At 38.5% G+C, this 24,837-nt stretch overlaps 1 protein-coding gene and 1 non-coding gene across 2 annotated transcripts in view; both read right to left on the reverse strand.

The window, feature by feature from the left end:
• Nucleotides 1-24,837, reverse strand: part of LOC134671340 (uncharacterized protein CG43867) — a 448,491-nt gene that overhangs the window by 154,650 nt on the left and 269,004 nt on the right. The window lies entirely within an intron of this gene.
• Nucleotides 19,093-19,164, reverse strand: Trnam-cau (transfer RNA methionine (anticodon CAU)). Its single transcript has one exon. It is a non-coding gene; the product is annotated as a tRNA-Met (tRNA).

A 24,837-nucleotide genomic window follows, 5' to 3' on the forward strand; every position in this document is an offset into this window, starting at 1 on the left:
TCCGTTAAGTGCATATATAGCTGCATATACATGATTTAATAAATCTTAATTTAGTGAATGGAATCAGGCGTTACTTTGCGGAAATCCATATTAATCATAACCAAAATATTACTTTGCTAATCTGCATTACATTCATTGCATGTAAAAAATACGCAAGTAAGTATAACGGGTAAGCACTGATTGACTAGCACGTTATCGTTTACGCGGATTAGCAAAGTAATATTTTGGTTTTGATTAAATCTTAATTTACCTACACTTGTACAGAATGGACAAATACACCCGAATACCTACTGTCCTATAATATAACTCGACTCATACAACTGATACAACACATGAAAGTCATAGCCCGCAGAATAGACTAAAAGCAATACACCTATCTGTCGTTCATCTGCAATAGTTAAATCCATCTCCGCTAAGCCTGTCTACGTTACGTAAGTGAAACGCTGCCGGCAAGCCAAGCGGGTTCGACGATCCGAGTTCGACCCACTGAGGCCACTGACAATACCTCGCCTGGAGTTCATTAACAACCAGGATAAAGTGACCTCGAGATCTGTGAAAACTACACGTGGTCGGAGCTCTCTTATAACGGCTGGTTCGTAGGCAATCGGAATAATCTTGGATAGCTTTGTTTAGACGTGTATTTTTGCTAGATTTTATTTAGCCTGTTGTTTATTCAAGTCTGTTTTAAACCTCGTCTAGTTCAATTCTAGGTATTTGTTTTTATTAAATCAATGTTTCTAGTCTTGTTTGATACTAGTTTTTAGATCATCATGCCTAATTGGCTAGTTAAAAACGAACACTATGCAGGTGATGGAGTAGTGGCTATTTTGAAACACTCGATGAGAAACATTGATTACAATTACGTACAGTTTATACGAATCCCGGAGCAAATTTAAACTAAGAACGAGCTAATTCGAGTGGAAATGTTTTACGAATAGAGGTAGTCATCAATTCCCTTTTATTGAATTCGAACACAAAGTGCATCAAACGCCGCGCGCCTACTAATCAGTACAGTCGGACACAATTACCACTTAGCCCGTCCACAGGACGTTACAGCACGCTGGATGCATTATTCATCTGTCCGTCATGTGAATGACAAAAGTCTAGATTATGTCTCGTATTATGTGCATAACTTGTGTTTCAAAATCAAGTAAAATCCAGTCATATCGAAACAATCCGTCCGATCCAAACGGATCCGTCGTGCAAACCCTATATACATGGATGTACATGGATGGTCTTTTTAACCGATAATAATGTTTGTATTTTCTCGTATTTTATTTTGTACAGTATGATAGGTAGAAATTTTTAATGGAGTTTTTAATGTTAGGCCTGAAAAGTGCTGTTAATTATTTACTTGTAGGTTATTTGGGTACCAAGCAACTTGTTTTTTATGCAAATACGATCGAATTCATCTTTTCAGTTCGAATAGACATATGTACCTGATTTTCCTTCCATAAGACTCAATTCAAAAGAGCACAATCGAGATTCCACGGCTAGTTCCACTATCTCCTCAATAACTGGAGGTGGAACTTCGCGCGTTCATTACAAACTAATCAATAGAGGACCAACTTCCAGCGGACAGTTCTTTCTTTGAAATCTCCTCTATTCCAGAGATGTTATTAGAATCGCTTGCAGAGTACCGAGTCGAAGGCTTAAGCGATCCATGCTAAGTACGTCCTCAGATAGCGAATAGCTGATACGGACCCTGAGGTCATTGTACGTTGGTGGCTTCAAGAACTTGACTGGCCCGCGCTTGTGCAAGCAATGAGAGTGCATGGTAAGAAATGTCAAGACGTTCCGTTCGACGTTTTAATTATTGTAATGGATGCCTTGGAAATCCTTATTTCCAATATTAATTTGAAAAATTGCAATTCAGGGAATTAATGTCAATGTTAAGCAATAACCTTTACGATCAATCAATGTTTCAATTTTGATACTATTTGTTAAGTAGGTATGACAAAGTTCTAATCTACAAAATTATAATCTGGATTAATTGTTTCATTGAAAGCCTTAATAAAAGGTAAATAAAGCTACAGGGCAAAATGGAAGTATGCTAATCAAATTAGGTATTTATTCTTCAAAAATGGTAACAAAACTTTTTAATATTTGTGTCGGGTGTGTAAAGAAAGAGATTCAGTATCAGTACAGATATATAATGCCCATGTTTTGTTTATCAGAACACACAATACCTTACGTAAAGCCCTTCAGTTAGGAAAACAATTAGAATACCCAAAAAAACATTCCAATTTCCCATCGAACAATCCGGTCGAATTTCAAACGAAACAAAAGACGTCTGCCACAATGGCCGCCCCTCGGCAATTTTCGTCATAAAAAATGTCTTCGCGAATCTTCGTCAAACGAGAACGTTGAATTTATAAAGATATCGGTTGAAAGGTCTGGGTGGAATTAATTAAATTGAGCGTTTCCATTGTTATCACTGGTTTATTCTTATCGCTAGGTGAGTCGAACACAAGCCAGTTACCAGGACGACTCTAAATTCGCGTTTCCAGATTTTGGTTCGGATACAATCAGGTGCTTAAGAGTCAACAGGAGTGGTCATTTCTCCATACAAACGTACTCGTCTGTTTCCTCCGTGGGTTTTGAAGCTAGAGCAATGATTTTTTTCAACACAGATTAATATTGTCAATATCTGTGTCGGACCGTTTAGCTCTTATTGATATTTTTGTTTTTTAAGGCGCTAGAGCCCTTCAAAAATGGCCAAAATGGCCTAATTGACTATGCCGCAATGAGAGGCGTGGTATTCAAAACTGATATCAATTAGCCAAAAAAGCTAAACGGTCCGACACAGATAATTTCATAATCATTTAGATTTCCTAATTTGGTTACGATTGGTTAAGTTTTGGGGGAGGAAACAGTCGAGTACGATTTTTTGAGATTTTTTACGCAGGATTTTTCGCCTTGTCCTTATCGCACTAGTTTTTAGGAGCCGCTTCCGTTAGCGAGACGGGTATATTTACCTAAAATATTTAAATCTCAGCTCCTGTTTCGTCTTAAGGGTCAGGTAGGTGGTCATGGGCACCGCGCATCTGACTGTGCCAGACAGTCTGCCAACAGGGACAGACGGCGGGAGATCGTGCGAAGAGCTATGTCTGCCTCTGCTACCGAATGCGGACGCCTCAACGAGACCGCGACCGCTCTGCGTAGAGCGATACCACAGAGAAGAAGTATATTAACCCTAGAAATAATGGTCATGTAGAACTGGTTCACCTAATCGTTCGACTTTATAAGCATCAGTAATATAGCCTGGAGGTTTAGAAGGATAAAAAGGTTCTCTGATCCAGTCGTTACCCTTGCTGATAACGTTTCGTTAATTATTATTCGGCTTTACGGCCAGTTGGATAGACGGCACCTCTCAATTTATGTGTCGGCCGATCGCTCCATTACCAACGGGTTAACAATGGATATTTCGCGTTTAATAATAATGAATAATATATACATTTTGATGCGCAAAAAAAAGCTCAAACTTTGGGTTGTCATTTATTTGTAATAAATACACAATTATGTAGATTAGTTTGCAGACATAAATACTCGTTGGAGTTCCATATTTGAATTTTATTGACAATAGGGAATATTAAGCAAAGCTCTGCGTAGGTGGCACCTTTGTAGCACATTCAGTTAACAAACCACATTCACACATCACACGTCACGTCAATCACATGGCCTACCGCGAAACAAGAAAATCGAAATTTCGTTATCTAATCTCTCTATCACTCTTGCATATTCGAGCGATAAAGAGGCAGATAACTATATTTCGATTTTCGCGTTTACCGGTAGGCCCTTGTTAACAAACCGCCTTGATGCATCAATGTCATATTTTATTGTCTGTGAAAACTTGTCACAAAACAGTTTAAGGCACAGTATGTCTAAGTTAGTCTATGAATTTACTGAGTCGGTAGTGCTGCACTCTGGCGGCAGAACATTGCAGTAATATCCCCTATTTTATACCGTTCTGTGAATAGGAACAGTCCTCATACAACGCCATACTTATTTACTGTAAAGTCACAAATCTAGTACTAGACGATTCATAATAGGTAAAAAAGTTTTTGAGACTTATTTAGGTAACTACTTATACCCGTCTGTTAAAGGAGAGTACTAGGAAGTTAGAAAATGAAGTAGAAAAATTTACTGACTTCTCTCTAAAAGTAACTTTCCGTTCTTATGTAACTCTTATTAACTTCCCCAACTAGCATCCAAAGGCGTCATTAAAACTCCTACAATTTTCAAGTAGCATTTCCAAAGCTACCTGCGTATTATTTTGCTGCAGTTACAGCTAATGCAAACTCTATAAGGAGCCGGAAAGTTTCTTGCGGCTTGCTAAACATTAATTGCGTTACAACTTACTCTGTGACTTTGCTTAACTTGGTATTTATCGTATGCTTGGACGATCTTAAAGCTGTTGGAGCTGAGTTTACTCCTCAGAGCAGTCAGTCTAGTTGTTACAGTAGGAAGTTTAAATAAACCAATGCTTAAATGGTAACATATGAGTATGTTCTTGCTAACATGAACAATCACATATTTTTTAGTTAATTTTTACTTGTTTCTGGATAATCAAATTAGGTACTATTAAGTAGTTACTATTAATGCATCTGAGATGTCAATGTAACGATGTTCCCGTGAGATTCAAATGTTTCTAAAAAACCTGCTGTCTATTGAACCCCAGAAACTTCAGCATTGCGAGAATAAATTTAGCGCGCGCACCGCGAGTAAAAACATGACTTGTAACGTCACACTGCCGTATTCGAACTTCAAGATATTCACAAGAGACGACACGTACTAGATACGTTATAGTTTAGATATCAACTAGTTCTCTCTTGCAGCTCAATTCGGGCAACCAATGTCACTTTTACGATAGATAGAGTAAGACATCTATTAGATGTGAATGGCATGAGAATTAATTTAAATCAGGACAAAAATGTCATTACTATAGATCAGGAGAATTATATAGAGATGTTGTTGAAAAAGTTTGATATGGAAGATTGCAACCCTGTCGAGACTCCTATAGAATGTAAATACACAATAGTGAAAATCCCAATCATATTTCCGATTAAAAACTAATACTTAACAATATCATTAAAACTAACTATACATTAAAGATTTAAAAACTAAACTAAAACTAAACTAAACTAAATTAATAAATTAACTCTAAATTAAACTAAATTAAAACTAAGCTAAATAAAGCCACAACCGAGAACTCAATCAAACAACCTGTCCCGCGCCCTTCCAGATGCAAAGGTGCCCATCACGCTCGCCGCGTTGCCACGCTGGACCGCGATAGACAGCCTCTGCATCAGGAATGACCCGGAACGAGGGTCATGACCTCCCTCCCTCAAACGTTGCCCCAATTCTCTCAAAAAAATTTTGGCCTCGGCACACCAACACCCGGACGTCTCCACTGCCAAAGGGACAAAAAGATATTTTGTCAGCAGGGCCGAGTACTTATCGCGCTTCCGAAGCGCCGCTAACTCAGCCGCCGCTCCTGCCGCCCGGACCGTCCGGCCCATGTGCGAGGCGGCAAACGTGCTGACACATGTGGCATCCCAAAGTAGACACTTACCCTTCTCCCATGGAATAAGTGTCAGCCCGTCAGGTCTTTTGCCATCGGACCGGCTCAGGCCTGGAGGTTCCAACATGCACGGCACATTCGCAGACAGAAGAGCCCTCCTCACAATGTCATTTAGGGCATGGTGGCGTGGAAACCTCCCCACACACCGACAACAACTCAACGCATGATGGCCGCTACTCTCAACCATAGTGCCGCAGATGCATATGTGAGGTTCGCAAACATCGCAGCCCAGGCGAAGAGCAACAGCCACCCGCATGGAGTTGTTGTCGAGAAGGGTACCCATGTGTGGAGAGGGAAGAGCATGCAACCATGCCCCAGCCTCAGGCCTAGACACTGCCAAAAGCCTAGCCTTGTCCGCACCAACAGTGCCTTCCAGTAGGCCATCAAAAACTCGCCTCACACCTATGTCATCCCATAACCGTTGACGGTCGAGTTTATCCGGCATCGGCACATTCGGGTTGAGAGTCCTCCAGGCAGCCACAGCATCAGACGCAAAAGGGATTGTCGGCCTGTCACCATTCACGGATAAAATTTTAGTGACTAGGCCCACAACTCCCTCTGACGATGCCAAGAACGCCGGTAGACTGACATCCCGTGCACGCCTTATGCCCAAACCACCATTTCGTATGGGCAAGGACGCCAGAACCCACTGATCCGGATTGAGGGAGACATTCAGCAAACGCTCCACCGACTCCTTCAACACATAGTCGAAGGAGTCAATATGATCAGGGTACAACCAAGCTGGTACGGTGCGCAGAAAGTAAATGATTTTAGGGACGGCAAAACATACCCGCAGAAGAACCAGAGCTACATGGGCCGGAAGATCCCCCAATCTCTCCGCAGCCATCAGGAGGAGCTGCCTTCTCTCTTCAAAGGCCTCAGGAATCGCCTCCGAACAAATTGGAGAACCTAAAAGAGCGAAAGACTGAGCTGACACCTCCTTGAGTCCAGGAAGCAAATGGCTAAAAGTAGCGAAAGAATCACGGGCCTCGGCACTGCAGGGGAAAAACTCGCACTTTTTAGGGTTAACCTCCAGACCTAGAACCTGAAAACGTGGTAGAAGAGTAAGCAGATCCCGCTGCACATCCTCTGGCTTACCCCCGAGGGTACCATCATCGAGGTACCAAATGTTCAACGGGGACGTAAGCCCAGAAATTGCTTTCTGTATAGCAAGGCTGAAGACCAAAGGGCCTAGAGGATCACCCTGCTGCGCTCCCACCTGGGAAAGGACAAGGGAGCCATTGTAAAAAAGATTTGAAGGGGAGGAATAAACTTGAAAAAGGAAGGGATAGAGAGAAGGCACTTTCTCCCTGACCTCCGACAACAAAACATCACGCTCTACCGAGTTGAATGCATTTTTGACATCTAGTTTAACTATAACACAATCCTTGTTCCTCGAATCCTCCGTAAATGCTCGAGTCGCGTGTATGGCAGCCTCGCAACCCAATGTAGTGCTAAATCCTAGTTGGCAAGGTCGCAAATACGCCGCCATCTCCTCTCGCACCGCCCGACACCCAAGCTTAGCCACCAATCGGCGAAATGTGCTGCCAATTGCGATTGGTCTTACCCCGCCGTCCTTTTTGGATAGCGCGCACAACGACGCCCCATAAATATAGGGGCAAACTTCGGGGTTTAACTGTCCGCTTAGCAAAAAGTCCCTACAATTACCGACCAATCGCCATTACCTCCATGCTCTGTAAAGTCATGGAAAGGGTACTTAACGGCAAACTGCTGGCATACCTCGAAGCAAATGATCTGCTCAGTGACCGTCAATATGGCTTTCGCCGAGGTCGGTCTACTGGGGATCTTTTAGCGTATGTCACGCACTGCTGCGGCGAGGCCATCGAGAGGAACGGTGAAGCGCTTGCTGTTTCACTGGACATCTCGAAGGCCTTTGACAGGGTTTGGCACGCAAGTCTCCTTAGCAAGCTTCCTGCTTACGGCATCCCTGCTGATTTTTGTAGCTGGCTATCTGATTTCTTGAGTGAACGGTCGATCAGAGTAGTTATTGATGGCTGCTCTTCGGACCTCATGGCCATTGACGCCGGTGTTCCTCAGGGGTCTGTTCTCTCCGCAACCCTTTTCCTGCTCCACATTAACGACATGCTGCAACCCAGCATTGTAGGTTATGCAGATGACAGTACGGTTGTTGAGAGATATTTGGCTAGTGCAAGGGACAGCAGGGAGGATATACGTTCACAGAGAGAGGCCATGGTTGAGCGAATGAACTTGACCCTTAGTCTCGTTTCCCAGTGGGGTGATGACAATCTGGTCACGTTCAATGCCTCCAAAACGCAGGCGTGTCTATTTTCCGCTAAACGGAGTCCATTCGACCTGACTCCTTCTTTCCGGGGTGCATCTGTACCTATTACCGACAGCCTGGAACTCCTCGGCATGGAGCTGAGTTCAGTCCTGGGCTTCGGCAGCTTCATTGAGTCTAAAGCACAAACTGCGGCCAGAAAGCTGGGCGTCCTAAATAAGGTGAGGCGATACTTCACACCTGGACAGCTTCTAACACTTTACAAAGCTCAAGTCCGGTCGTGTATGGAGTATTGCAGCCACCTGTGGGATGGCTCAGCTAAATACCAACTCGCCGCTTTGGACTCAGTGGAGCGCAGAGCCAGGAGGATGATTGGCGACAAGAAGCTAACGGCTAAGCTTCAGACTTTGGCCCATCGGCGGAAAGTCGCCAGCCTGTCGGTATTCTACAGGTTGCACTTCGGGGAGTGTGCCCAAGAGCTACACGAGCTCATTCCACCGTCCCCATTCTACCATCGGACTTTTAGACGCACGGCCGGTTTCCATCCTTACTTGGTAGATATTCCGCCAATTCGCACTAAGCGCTTTGCTTCTACTTTCCTTATGCGCACTGCCAAGGAATGGAATTCCTTGCCGGCGTCTATATTTCCGTGCTCTTATAACCCGGCAACCTTCAAATCAAGAGTGAACAGGCACCTTCTGGGCGAGCTCGCTCCATCGTAGGCCACGTCTACGCCTCGGCTAGTCTGTGGCCATGAGTAAACCCATGCATAATAATAAAAAAAAAAAAAAAAGTTACATAACTTTGCCAGCCCTTCCAGTAACCGACAACCGCTATCACCCGCAGAGGCAGACACAAGCTCCTTCAAATGTACCGGACGGATTCCGTCCACGCCGGCAGCCGAACTGTTGTTAAACGACGCAAGTGCCTGCGCCACGTCCTCTGGGCTGACTGTCAAGGCAGTGAACGACCTGTCTGGCTCCTGAGGGAAGACCAAAGACCGAGACGGGGCCGGATGCTTCGACTGCAAGATGGAAAGAGTCTCGGCGCTCGACGGCGCCACCCCATCGTCTGACATAAGCACCCGCACTGCCCCTGTGAGGTCACCTTCGAATACTTTACACTCGACCGTCTTAAGAACCGTGGGCAGTCTCGACGCTCCCGTCGATGAATTGGATGTGAATTGGATCTCTAAGTCATATCCTGTGGAAATCGTTCAAGAGTATCTCCAGAATCGCGCAAATGTCAAATTTGACAGGTTAGATCTTAAACATGTCGTTATCGTATCTTGGTGATGTCTAAAAGATATCTAATAGATATCTATTTCAAAATCCGAATCAGGCCCACAGAGTGCACGGCTGTCCCAAAATGTACGGAAAGAATCATGAAGAATAAGTTTTTCATACTTTACATTTAAGTACTCTACATTCTGTGATGACTTTTTTTCATCCGAACAAAAAACAAGAAATCAAAAGACTATAATGATATTCGTATTGATGTGCATATAATGCAGGTGTGTCAATGACACAAAGTCAACTAATTGACATTGCATAACAGCTTAGATCCGTGTTAGGTGGGAGATCTGGGGGCGACGACCTAGACTCCCACGATGCTAGTTGTCCTTTACCTGATTATTTATTATTATTATAATCGGTTGCTATGTGACCCCGCGCTTTTAATGACTGAGGTGGGATAATGTAGTATGACGGCATCGTAGCCTAGTAGGTAGTGACTCCAACCTAAGGATGTCCAGGATTCGAATCCCAGTTAGGGTATTTATTTTTGTGTTTATCACAAATATTTGTTCGTGAGTTATGTATATTAATCTAAGAATCTACGTACATAGGTATGTATTTATCTATTTTAGTATGTATATCATCGCCTAGTCCCCATAGGTACAAGCTTCGCTTGGTTTGGGCTAGGTCTGTCTTTGTAAGATTGTCCACAAAAAATAATTTATAATTATTTAGTTGGTGCCCTTAACACTCAAAACAAATTATTCTTGGAAAGCCTGCGAGCGACTCGGGTTGAGTTTGGACGTTTCTGGCTGGCCAACCAAAGGGCAACCACGCACTCATGCATAAACAGGGTATGTGCTGGAATACACCAAAGAGGACCGAGTTTCACGGGACAGTTGGCCCTAATATTGGCGACAAAGGAAAAGTTACTGTTTTTGCGTTCAAATACATCTGCCGTACTCACATTATTATCTTATATTTAAAAAAAGCACTGGTGGCCTAGCGGTAAGAGCGTGCGACTTACAATCCGGAGGTCGCGGGTTCAAACCCCGGCTCGCACCAATGAGTTTTTCGGAACTTGTGTAAGAAATATCAATAGATATTTACCAGTCGCTTTTCGGTGAAGGAAAACATCGTGAGGAAACTGGACTAATCCCAATAGGATCTAGTTTACCCCCTGGGTCTACCATCTGACCTTCCAACCCAGAGGGTAAACTAGGCCTTATTGGGATTTGTCCGGTTTCCTCACGAGGTTTTCCTTCACCGAAAAACTCATTGGTACGAGCCGGGGTTTTAACACTTTGAACCCGCGACCTCCGGATTGATCTACCGCTATAGGCCACCAGCGCTCTACTAACTATAAAACAATTTCATTATACACATTGAAATAGAATACCGAAACACAATGAAAACATGTCAGCATGAGAAATAGCAGCATTACAATACAAGACAATAACCTCTTCGCTATCGAAGACCCAACAATCGCATTTAAATTCCTAGTACATGTCGAGATATTTCCTACATTTCAATTCTAAACACAGGACATAAAGTAGGAAAATTCAATTCCCAGAATGCTGGCTCGAAATCAAAACAAAGCCTTTATAGAAGTCGCGTTTCCTCTTTGAAATAACAAAGTAACGTTCCTTGGCTCGTTCCTACCGCTTGCCTGGATCGTCTTCGGTATACCAGTGTAGGGCTTGTTTACCAAGAGGGTACTGTTGCAGCCAATTCACTATTTTTTGGGTTCCGTACCCAAAGGGTGAAACGGGACCCTATTACTAAGACTCCGATGTCCGTCCGTCCGTCCGTCTGTTACCAGGCTGTATCTCACGAACCGTGATAGCTAGACAGTTGAAATTTTCACAGATGATGTATCTGTTGCCGCTATAACAACAAATATTAAAAAGTACGGAACCCTCGGTGGGCGAGTCCGACTCGCACTTGTCCGCTTTTTTAATACTATATCCGGGGATTTTGGCTGCGGCAATGTTTGCCACTATCCAAAAAATGGGTAAAAACTAAAAAACCGGCCACGTGCGAGTTGGAATCGCGCACGAAGGGTTCCATACCATTACGCAAGAAACGGCAAAAAAACCTTTGTTGTAGGTATAGCCCCACTTAAATATTAATTTTATTCTGTTTTAAGTATTTATTATTATAGCGGCAACAGAAAATGATCAGTGCAAATTTCAACTGTATCATTTCAACTATCTAGATGTGATAGTCTAACTATCACGGTTCATGGTGACAGACAGACAGACAGATGGACAGTAGTAGAGTCTTAGTAATAGGCTCCTGTTTTTACCCTTTGTGTATGGAACCCTAAAAACTGTAAGCACAGAAACTACGTTACTAACTATTTATAATTCTTTCATAACTATTTCACAATATACAAAGTTTTAAAATACCCGCACCCAAAACTCCAGGGTATGCTTAATTATTTACATTTCATAGCTTAACTCCCTTGTAAAATGGATTAAAGGTCTGTGCTTGGGTCCAACAGTGGGATGTTTATATGATAGTTATGACAATGGTTATTTCTTAGGTAGCCAGGAAATAACAATTACGATAACCAGTACTTAATAATTAATTTTATTAATATTACTAATAGGAAAGTCCCGAGAAGATCCGGCGTAAGAAACTCTGGTATCATTATTATAATAAACAGTAATACTACCGAACAAATAAATAAAATATAATAAATAAATATCTGGGGACATCTAACACAGATCAACCTAACCCCAAACTAAGCAAAGCTTATACTATGGCTGCTAGGCGACGATATACATACTTATATAGATAAATACATACTTATTATACATAGAAAACACCCATGACTCAATAACAAATATTCGTGTTCATCACACAAATAAATGCCCTTACCGGGGTTCGAACCCAGGACCGACGGCTTGACAGGCAGCAAATAAACAATGCAAAAATGCTTTGTTTAAATGCAAGCTTTATAGGAAAACATTTATACTGTATTCCTTGAGGCTATCGCTATATAAGTGATCAGAACAACATCTCTGAGAACTGCATAGTCGTCTAAAAGAAGGTTTTAACTTTATATGCCATGTTTAGGTCCTTAATGTCTTTTAGTTGTGAGAAGAATTGCAGGTGCATCTTGTTAGGTTCGGGCTGACAGACAGAGCCAATTTATTGCTAGACGTGTAGTCTAATTTGTTGGCTTTAATAAAACTTACTTTACTTAATACACTCCTTTAAACAACGTTTTTCAAAAAGGACATGGTGAGCAAATCATTTACATGCTGACAAAAAATAACTGCATTCCCGTTGCCAGGGAGGTTTTGGGATTATACTGAGCAACTTTTACTATGGGACCAACCCCGAAAACGCGAAAAAGAATTTGGCTGTTGCATACATTTTGGCTGGTCCATTTTCTATGGGACGGTGAATATTTTTTTTTGCGTTTTCGGGGTTGATCCCATAGTAAAGTTGCTCAGTATAGTCCCAAAACTCCCTGGCAAGCCACCGTGAATACCTTACGAATATGCCTTGAAGAATATTTACCAGTTGAGATATTATTGGAGAATTATCGTGCACTTTGATGAAGATGGACGTTCAATCCTTCGTACACGTTATCCGGTTCGAAGGACCAATAAACATGTTGCGAGCTGACTCGCTAATAAAGAAATCTTGCAAAATTACGTGTATTTTTATTTAATAGACATAAGTTAAAAAATTGTGACAAGTAAAAATAGAAAAAGTATCTCCTCTCTCTCTCTGTCATATACAAATAGCACGATTTAAAAGTACTTTAGCAGTTAAACTTACTATTATATTCTTTTATTTTTTCATTTCCAAACTTTTTAGGGGCTATGAACAATTAAGGTAGTTATTGTTGCTTATTGCAAAATGTTGCTTTAAAACAAGGTCGAAAGTCCCGCGATTGGTCAGTTGCCGACGAAAGGACAGTTTCCGCCTATCCCTTATCCCAAACGTTGCAAAAAAACACGCCAAAATTTATGATGTCTGCTTATCATGATAAGAGAGCAGTTACTATTTTTACATTCATCCAGAAATAGGTTAAATGTGCTGGAACGTTAGACTGTATATGTAAACAGTCTCGCACATATGCTGAGAATAATATTATATCTTATCATAGACCACTTGTTCGTAAACAACAGGTCTCCAAGGACTTACAGTCGGCACAGTAATAACATAAAATCTTGAGGAGAGCTTAAATAAAATACGGTAAATTCCGGGAGTAAAATATCTCACGTCAAAATTTCATTTTAATTCGCGCGAAAATTTCAAAGCCTACGGGGACTAAGCGCTGCCAAATTAAAAGCCTCTACATACCAGGCGAACATACATAACACAGTGCGCACATTCCCACAGAAAAAAAAACACTCAAAAATCACAAACAAAACACACTCGCACGCACTAGAATCCGCACATTAATTAAAATAGGCTTTTGATATTTTCCAAAGGGGGAAAGGAAAAGTCGAATTTTTCGTAGCGCACGTCCGGAACGTGTAGCGCACGTCTACGCGGGTTGAGGCCGCGGTACAGACTGGTTGCTATAGCGCCCGCCTACGGGCTACGCCGTAGCTACGCTCGTAGCCGGACGTGTGAAGTACGTTCGAAATGGATGATTCCGCGCCGCTGGACGCTGTGCAAATATTACGAGGGATTTGATTTAAAGTGTAGTTAAACATGTCGCGATGGACATGTTCTATTTTAAAGTAGCAATAAAATACGACATACCAAAATAGTATTTACCTGGGTATTACAGATTTCGTTACGCTTGAGCCATGCTGAACTTCACATTTGGTTTTCAAATTAATTTACTTAACGACAAAAATATTAGAAAAAATTGGCATTTTTACTTTTTCTCGGCGATCATCAAAAATTGTGCACTCAAGAAAAAAAAACAATACTTTAGTATTAGACTTTAGTATACAGAACGTAAATTTAGTCACCTGCAATAATTTACGGGGTGAATATATATAGGTCATACTTTGCAACTTTTAACCGCTCCAACCCCAAAACCGCTGACTAAAATTACACCCTGTATTGGTAACATACAGAATATAATCACCGCCTTACTTTAAAATATCTTTATTCATTACTATATATTAATTACTAGAAGGTTTCAGAAGACAGGTACCGCAATGCCGGCTGTCAATAATTTCGATTTCTAATTGAATATTTTCATTGTTATATGTATTGTATAACATACGATAACATGAAAATGTATAAAATATAACGTTGAACCGTAAATAAATTGTATGGTCAGCAGGCGGCTACCAGTCTAAAGTGGCCCACTAATTAACAGTCCGCCGGACGGTATCGGCCTGTCAGTTAGAACAAAATTTTGACAGTTCCCAAGAGCTGACAGGCAGATACCGTCCGGCGAACTGTTAATCAGTGGGCTTCTTGAGCAATATTTTTGCAACAATTTATGAAGTGAACAAACATTCATACAACTGAATCTAGCAGTTTAAGACTAGCGTCCTACTTACGTCCCTAAATCTAGCGGCACGATAACCCAGACGATACAGTCAGCAGCAAAAATTTCTAAGCGGGCCAGGTGTTCTAAATTATCTTGACATGATTATTAAGAGAATAAGAGCGTTTCAAGCTAATTTTGAACACCTCGCCCGCTTAGCACCTTCTGCTGCTGACTGTACCCGCGGCACGAAATCACTGCCATCTCTATGTTTACTCAGTAAAGGGTTAACGTAACACTGTTGACGCCACGCCGCTACGAACGAATTCTTTTTTTAAATAGGAATAGGAAATTGTGGTACCAATAGTATTGGATTCAAAATGCATGTGCTTGCTCGCACAAATGCCTAAGAACTAACGCAAAAATTTTAAAGGGCTAACGCAAAATTTTATAAGGTTCAGCGGGACCATTTCGACTGCAGGATAATTTCCATGTTTTCCATTATAACCTAGCGTGACATATATGCCCATATAGAGAAAAAGATGTGTTGTGTGATATAGTTACTAATGTAAAACATGGAAGATATTTCGATTAGTTGAAATTACGTAAAATTCACATGTCGCTTCTACTTTATCTACCCATATTGACTATAACGTGTCACAGTTAACACACATATCAGTAGAGCAATCACTCGGCCCAGTGCGCCGTAGACAAATTGCTACTGCATAAATCATACTCGGTAATAAACCTGTGATCTTTGGCCATGTATCGCAAGTTTAGTAGCAGGTATAATAGGTATATTATGTTATGGAAATATTTGTATGTATGCCCTGCCGCAAAATTACCACTTTATAAATTAATTTATTCATAATGTGTCTATGTTATTTTGCTGCTTTCATACATTTATTTCGTAACAAATTACTATTTAAAACATAGCAAATTTCGTTTCCTTACAAACTTGGAAAAACTGCAAAAGTCAGCGTCAGACAATACCTGTAACAATAAAAAAAACATGTAAATTATTCACCTTAAAAATTTAAGATAAGTAAGTACCTAGGTAAGTACGTTAATTAGTAAATTACTTTAATTTTTTTCTCCTACTAATAATACGGACGTTAACGATCAATCCAGTCGTTTGTTATTATTCTGTACAATAATTTGTTGTTTCAAACATATGTTTCTAGTAACATTATGCTCCCATAAGTAACTAAATATAATAATCGATTAAATGGTCACATACTCGTAAGATTCATGACCCACTTTTTAAGATTGGACAAGAACTCATCTTCCAAATAAAAAAACTACACAAAATAGTTTTCTAATATTGCAAACACTAGTGCATTGTATAATCATAATTTCATAATGTGTATTTGAATAATAATACAAATATTAATATTATAAACCGTATAGTGAGCCTACACTTTTTAAATTCGGTTAGTTAGTTGATTGACTCTATTGTATTGTATATTGACCCAAACGGTATGTGTAAAACAAAAATATATCACGCCAGTCTCTAGTAAGTCTCAAACTGGACAGGCATCTGACTCATGCGCAATCTATCGCCCACTGCACTATTATCCAATACAAATACAATGCGTGATCTTAACCCACACTAATAGCAACCTTAATAACAATGCATCAAAGTCTCATTCACCTTGCAGATATTTTAAAAGCTAACCTCAATGCCGATTGTGACCGTAACACGAGGCGATTAAGTCTAATATTCCTTACAGATTAGTTTAAGCCAAGTATGAAGGAATAAAACTAATTTTTAACCGTAAAGTTAAGGCGTTAGAGTTGAATTTTATATGTTTTACGTTTGAAATTTCTATGAATGAATGGACTTGTGCGCCCACGCGCAAGCCTTGAGAAAATCAGATGTTTCGTTGCAATACGCGTTTTTAGTGACGTAAATATAGATAAATCTAATTTACTAGCTTGATAGCTTAGTATTACTCAATTGGTATTTGTCACTACCATTTGAATTAAGTAGGTAGGTACAGTCAGTAGCAGAAGAAGCTAAGCGGGCCAGGTGTTCAAAATTATCAGAAACCGCTCGTATTTTTAGCGTAAATTAAAAAAGGTAGGTAATATCTACTTTTGCTGCCAACATGTAATATATATTAACCCACTTCTGGCTTTCTGAGATTAATTTTTTTTTGACAGGTACCTAATCTCCAAAAAACACCAGTGCTACTTGTTTTATTGTCAAAAGATTAATTTAGAATAATTATCTTTTATCTTAGCTTATCTTAAAAACTGCTGATATAACATAATACAGTAAAAGTAGATAAAACAGAATAGTTACAATAATTTCACATGATAATGAACTCAATCGTTTATTCAATCAACAATAATATTGTTGCATAAATTGTCGAATTGTTGACCAATGACCGAATTCAAAATCCAAAATAAACAATAATTAAATTAAATACGCGGTTGTTAACAAAACAAAAGCTAATTACAAACACAAACTATGTATATCAGTACCCAATAACAATAACCATGCGATTAATTCATTTTATTAATATCATTACTTCACATAGTGAACATTACCGAATTCACAAACTTACTTAAACAACCAATTCACACGAAAACGGCTCTTACGTAACCGTAATACAGTTAGTGTAATAAGTACAAAATAAGTTGGTGTTTTGCGTAGATTTGCAAATTATCCCATGCAGGCATGTATCACAAATGTAGTCCTAATACTACGGTAATACGGCTGTTATGCTGTGTAGATATAAGCTTGCGTTTTAACGAAGAGTGGTTGGCGGCTCACCAAACCAGAGTATGGTTTTTGCAGTTGTTGGCAATTAGCGCAAAAAAATGTCGCCGGCAAAGGCGCATCTGCGGCACTGAAATATGTATGTTTGTGTGATGTTATGCTGTAGGTGTAGGTATGGAAATGTAACAAATATGGATTTAGAATGGTTTTTTTGGCGCAAAAAAGTGAGAAATTTACGGCTAGGTATTTTGTGATTTTGTGTTAACTATTTACCTGCGAATGCCTATGCCGAAAATTACACTTTCATATTAGGTTTTTTTTTATTTATTTTTTTATTGGACATTCTTACACAGATTGACTAAGTCCCACAGTAAGCTCAAGAAGGCTTGTGTTGTGGGTACTCAGACAACGATATATATAATATACAAATACTTAAATACATAGAAGACACCCATGACTCAGGAACAAATATCTGTATCATCATACAAATAAATACCCTTACTGGGATTCGAACCCAGGACCATCGGCTTCGCAGGCAGGGTCACTCACTACCCACTAGGCCAGACCGGTCGTCAAGGTTATCAATACGATATTTTATAATAGATTCATAAATCCTCATTATAATAAACTTTTCCTCAATCCTCAATATACTAAATAAAAATAATAATTACTTGTAATTTCCTTCATTTTCCGTTAAATAATTCTTACCGTACGTATTAGTTAAAATATTAAACTAATCTGCGATACTAAACTATGTATTTAAAAACAAAAATAGGTACAATTAAAAAAATGTATACGTAATTTTGTAGAAAGTTACAATAATTATCATCAAGACCTAAATTATTTACTAGTCTATACGTTTGATATTTAATATATCTAGCAATTCTAACATCTTAACAGAGATTCAGAGCTGGTAACGTAACACTAACTGCCGCTAGAAACACAATTAGCTCACTTAGCTAAACATAGCTTAGTTAGCTAAGCCAGCTAGGCTGGACAGCTTAATGTATTGTTATGGTATTATAATTGAAGCTGTGGTGAACAGCTGAGATTTGTATGAAGAGAAAAGGGGTAGTAAATGTGTATGACAATGCAAGGAAAATTGACAGGTGAGATTGTAAAGGGGTTGTGCACAAATCACGCGAGGTGTTTTCGGCTACATTTTGACCTCGCGTGATTTGTGCACAAGCCCAAACTACGACCCCTTTTAATTTAGATCAAAACTGTCATAAAGATTATTTGTCTTCTAACATGTTAGAAGATGATGATAAAGAATTTGATCCTTTTAGTATTTGCCTTGTAAAAAATATATCGGAAAAAGTATAACGCTTCTAATAGGTATTAAAATGTTAAAGTCTGAAATAAATGGTATTTAAATACCTACATTAATGTGTCCATCGCAATCAGAAACTAAAATGAATCTTTAACAATTTTGTAAGTAAAATTCTTAATTCTTAAAATTCTCGAAATACAAATTTGTCATAAATATCATCAAAGTTATATTGAATTCAGTACAAATAATTAATTTGAGATGAAATGAGAGCTTTTTAATCTTGTATCGATGATCCTTGTAATTACATAGGTAGGTAGGTAGGTAGGTGGGTAGGTAGGTAGGTATACACTAATTTTATAAAAGAAGTCCCAATTTAATTTCATGATAATTATAATGCATATGTATAACACATAAATAAAACAATATTATCAATACGACTATGCTTAAACCATAAACTCACAATTTCAAAATAAAAGGAACATTTCATTTTCAAAGAAATATTAAATAATTTACATTCTACAAATAACATTATATACCCATATTATGTACCCATAAAAAAATAAAAATTAAAAGAAAAAAAACAAAAAGATTTATAGCAGAGCGTGGTTTCGATCCACGGACCTCTGGGTTATGGGCCCAGCACGCTTCCACTGCGCCACTCTGCTCTATATCCGAGCGGGCGAAATTACCGTCCGCTTACTGTGAACGATGACAAGGCGCGCTTGGTATGACGTCATGAGGTGTTGTTATACTATTGCGATGTATTACATCATCTAACGCGTGTTATTTCGTTTAGCTGATAACGCATTTTTTATGCAGACTATATTTTGCTTATACGAATTGATACTTACATAGTGTTGACCATCATCATATACATCGGAGCGACCGAGGTGTTCATAAATATCTAAACTCGATTGTCTGTCTGTCGATACCTGTCTGTCGATACCTGTCTGTCAAAGTATTAGATTCCATCATTGAGTCAATTACACCATACTTAGCTGAGATTTTCAACAGATGCATTGATGCTGGAATTTTTCCAGATATTATGAAACATAGCAAAATTATCCCTCTGTTTAAATCAGGAACGAGAACAGATCCCACGAACTTTAGACCGATTTCAATACTACCGGCATTAAGCAAAGTGTTCGAGAAACTTATTCTGAATCAACTATTGTCACATTTCAACAGAAACAAACTGCTTGATAGCAATCAATTTGGTTTCACCAAAGGTCGATCAACTACTGACGCCGGTGCGGTACTTCTAAAACACATCTTTGATGCTTGGGAAAAAGCTCAAGATGCTGTTGGAATTTTCTGTGATCTGTCAAAGGCATTTGATTGCGTTGATCACGAAAATTTAAAGAGAAAATTAAGCCGCTATGGGATAAAAGCTAGTGCCCTTGACCTGGTCTCATCGTACCTTTCGGATAGAACTCAGCGAGTAGTTATTAACCCTTATCTTGGCATCGTAACACCCGTGATACATGGAACTTAAAAAAATCTAGCAGGTTCACTTTAGTACCTAACACAATAATTCTGCCATCAATATGTCGAGCTACCCTCCTTACTTATAGAAAAAAATAATTGACACGAGTGTCATTGTAAATTAATTAGTAATAATCAACATGGCGCCACGGAAACAATAGATTTCGGTTCGTACTGGCGGTTTTGCAATTATTTCTTATGTTAGTATATATTTTTCCATAATCTACATATTGATATCTTTACTGTCTCTTAGTGCATACATATTTACAATGCCTTCGAATTTAAAAACATTTAATACACAGAACTTTACATGAAACTGTTATGTATTATATTTGATACACTGCCAAGAACTCAGAAATGTACATATCGAAAGGATTGTATTACATTTAATACATTGCCAAGTCATCGTCAAAATATTTTTACATGATTTTTTAATTTTTTTTATTTTTGTGGGGTTACAAAACATGCTTCAATTATTTAATATTAGTTGTCGTATTATTTAGTTATTATACTTTGATTTTTTTAAGTACTAGATGTTATTTAACTATATATTCGTAGGCTGTAGCATTATTGCTACGCCGTAGCCCGTAGCACGGAAAAATATGTGTAAGGCAAAAAATGGCCCCAAAGTAAAAAAAAAAATATTTTTTTTAACTTTTAATTATTTGTTTACTTTTCATATTTTACTCAACTTTTTGCTGACGACTTTTTTGAAACTTTACGGGATCTAATTTTCCGCCCATGTGATCAGGTATTCGTAGATATAATTTATTTTTACAGGTTTAATAGTCATCTGATGCTTTAGATTGCGTTTAATTAGCCGTAAATGCTAATTTCTGTTGCATTACATGTTTTATTTTTATTAAAATCTTCATTTTTCTTCTAAAAAGTAGGTAACTATTTTGTCGAGTTATTGGCATTGTATCAAATATGATACATATGATTTTCCGAAACTGGAAAATCCTGGATTTTTTTTCTTATTTTTTAATAGTCTAGTATGCTCAATAGGTGACAAAAAACTAAAAAAATGTTTATATTTAAGATATTTTGAGCCTTGCCAAGATAAGGGTTAATGGAACTCAATCGGCGGGGTCCCCGGTAGCCCTCGGAGTGCCTCAAGGTTCAATTCTTGGTCCCTTCCTGTTTTTGGTATACATTAATGACTTACCAAAAGTTGTGCAAGATAGACATGATATAGTGTTATTTGCAGATGACACTTCCCTTATATTTAAAGTGGACAGAAAGGAAAATAGCTTCGAGAGCATTAATGACGCGCTATCTACCATTGTAAACTGGTTTACGGCAAACAATTTGCTTTTGAACGCCAAGAAAACCAAATGCATCAAGTTTACGCTACCTAACGTCAAGCAGGTAAATAACAGCAAGATTAAAATAAAAGGTGATACGCTGGAATTTGAGGACCGAACTGTTTTCCTGGGAGTCACTTTAGACTCCAAACTGCAATGGCATGCACATATAGGCACTCTAGCCGGAAAACTTAGTTCAGCAGCCTATGCAGTGAGGAGAATCAAACAGCTGACAAACGTAGAGACGGCCAGGCTGGTATACTATAGTTACTTCCATAGTGTTATGTCTTATGGAATTCTGTTGTGGGGAAAAGCGGCAGATATTCAGACAATATTTGTGCTGCAAAAACGAGCTGTACGTTCCATCTATGGACTGGGCGCTCGAGTATCCCTAAGAGAGAAATTCAAAGAAGTTAACATTCTTACCGTTGCATCTCAATACATACTAGAGAATATTATGTATGTTCGGAAAAACATCCACGAATTCAAGGTTAACAGTGATATCCATAACTATAACACTAGAAACAAACATAAACTTGCTGTGCCCGCCCACCGCCTCCGTAAGGTTAGTACGTCTTTCGTCGGGAACTGTACACGTTTTTATAACAAAGTCCCCACTGATGTAGTGAATTTACCACTTCACAAATTTAAGTCGCACATTAAGCACTCCTTGTTACGTAAGGCGTACTACACTGTAAATGATTTTATAAACGATAGAGATGCTTTTAAGCCGGTAGCTTGATTGGTTTCATTAGTATAATAAGAATTAAATAAATATTGTTTTTTTTTACACTGAATTAAATATGCTAGTGTCCAGTAGAATTGACACATGAGACAATGATGTTCTCGCTTGATTATATTGTTTAATTTAATTTTAGTTTTGGACACTTGGAGACCTTATACATCTCTAAGTACATATTTATTTATTTGATTTTTATTTTTGATTGTACATGCTTACCTATATTTTTAATGTTTCTGACACTTAGAGACCTTTACATCTCTAAGTCAACTTAGGCTAGTAATTATGTGAAGCTATATTACTGTCTTTTTATGTAACATATGAGCACAAAATGCCGTGTCTTACAGCTACATGTTATTACTATTTTAATATTAATATAGGCCGGTAGCTTGAACATGTCATGCTCGCTTAAAAGTCTTTGCTTACGGTGGCGTTGTTGATCGGGTCGCCACTTTCCCGAATGAAGGTTGAGGGAGGCGATGGCTGAGATACGCGTCATACTCGTGAACGGGTGCTGTTTGTGGAGACTGGTCTGTTAAGCTAACACGAGCTATTATACTTAGTAACTTTTATTAATTAATTACAGTGAAACGCCTCATTCTGTTCTCGTATGTTTCTTTTCTTTGAATGAATGTATTAATTATACAGGATATTGACTCTTGGAGACCCTATACATCTCTAAGGATAACTTGATAAACTATATAATCTTATAGTTCTGACACCTAGAGACATTTACACCTCTAAATATTATAGATTTTTTTTTGTGTGTGTTTTTTTATCTGTATTTTGTATGTAATTCGACATTAAGAGACCATATACATCTCTTAGTAATTGTAATATGTTAGATTGAATTGTTAGTTTTAATTTATAAAATTGTTGATGTTATTATTTTTGCTTTTATGTAAATTCAATGTTGACGTGTAAAAGTGCCCTTGTGGCCTATTTGCTGAATAAATGTTGATATTTGATATTTGATATTCGATTTTATTGTCGAGAAATTAGCGTGTTTGTTCGTATTTTTAACAACGTCTTTTGTTATATCATTTGTTATTTTCCATGAGATCCTGCATTTAAAGCGGCAACACGCATGTTACACCGCTGGTCAGGTGTTCACAAACTATCATAATAGGTTATGTGAAAAGTACTACGTTTGACTATCAAATGACAATAAATTCAGATATGCATGTACTATAAAGGTAGCAAAATATTCAGTCAGTATACAAAGTAGTATAAAATGTTATCAGTCACTATATGAGGTGGGATCCTCATTTTTATGACAGCTAGTCGGTGAGACCCTTTTCTCTAATGACCAACTACACAATGTAAGGGTTTCTGCCCGGATACGTCATTTTAACACGAACTGGTTTATGTCATGAAGAGCCAAGAAATTAAAATTGGTACATATTATGTGTCAGCAATAAGGAAATATATTTAAAAGTAATGAAACTTAGAGGATATAACCAACGGAGACGCCATGTCTATAATTTTCGGTACAAAATAGTCTGCCGTTTTTTGCGGGGGAGGGGCACATCAAATGTATACGTAACGTCAACATAGCCATGTCAGATAAACGTCAGTCCATACATGTGTTTGACATGTGGTTGACCATTGGCCGCGTTTTTTCGACAGAGGGGAACGCCTGTTAATGACCACTCCGTTTGGTTATATTCTCTAAGTAATGAAAAGCTAAACATAAAAGTTTAGGCACTAGATACTTTAAGATTTCTATAAAATGTAAATCAAAAAATTGAATATAAATTATATGCTTTAATAATCTACTAGTTTGATCAGATAATTTATAACATACCAATATGTTGCACAACTTACACAAGCGCAGGCCCTTATAATAACAACTAGGTAACAGCCGAATTAGTTAAGTCTCATTATGTCTGGTATTTTTGAGTATTTTGCATCTAGGTTTTAAGTAAGTGAGATGTTACAAAAGCTTTTTTGTAAATTATATACATTTCAACTACCTACTTGTCTTATCCTACTTTAATAAAAAAACGTTATTGACCAATAAGTATTTCCAAACGTTACAATTGTGACCTATACAAAAGCTAACAATATACTATTTCTGGCATAACATCATCCTAACCTCGCTGCATGTATCAAAGTAATGCAGAATGAAAGTGGCCCCAATTTCAGGCAAAAATAACACCTGTCCCGCCGTGCCCACGCCCAGGCGTGGGCTAATGGTGGGGAGATTTATCTCGGCTTTGCGGGATATATCATTAGAGGCGTTGTTAGACCGACATACGTGTATTTACTTACATCAGGCTTTTATTTGGGAAATGTGTGCTCTGTTTTATGCACCAGCCTATAGAAAAGATTTTAATTTGTTTTTTTTAAATACCTACAGCACCAGCAGTACAGTACAATAGCAGCAGCGCAGAATTTCTGGCTGAAAAGATATAATATGAATTTTAGTTTATTTTTGAAACATCAGAAAATAATGTGCGTGCTTTTGACCCGAATGAATGCCAGTAATATTCTACATATACAGGGTGAAATCGGGGTCGTGTAGCAAGAAAGAAAAATAAGACTTGCCACTTAATTAGGAACACAACACTGTAGATTAGAGTGCATTAATTTGTATCTTTTTCGCACATACAAAAATAAAATACAAAATAATTTCTTATTTAGAGTCATGGTCACCCTACAGACTTGACAAGACAAACATCTAGTAAAGAAAGTAGTAGTAACTTACGTTAAGTAACTGATAACACTTATCTTCGATTTAACATTCAGTGTAAAAACAATTGAGCGTCAGGTCGGGACTACGAGGAGTACATGCCACGGGTCCG

The sequence above is a fragment of the Cydia fagiglandana genome, chromosome 15 (assembly GCF_963556715.1).
Source record: "Cydia fagiglandana chromosome 15, ilCydFagi1.1, whole genome shotgun sequence".
Lineage (NCBI taxonomy): Eukaryota > Metazoa > Arthropoda > Insecta > Lepidoptera > Tortricidae > Cydia > Cydia fagiglandana.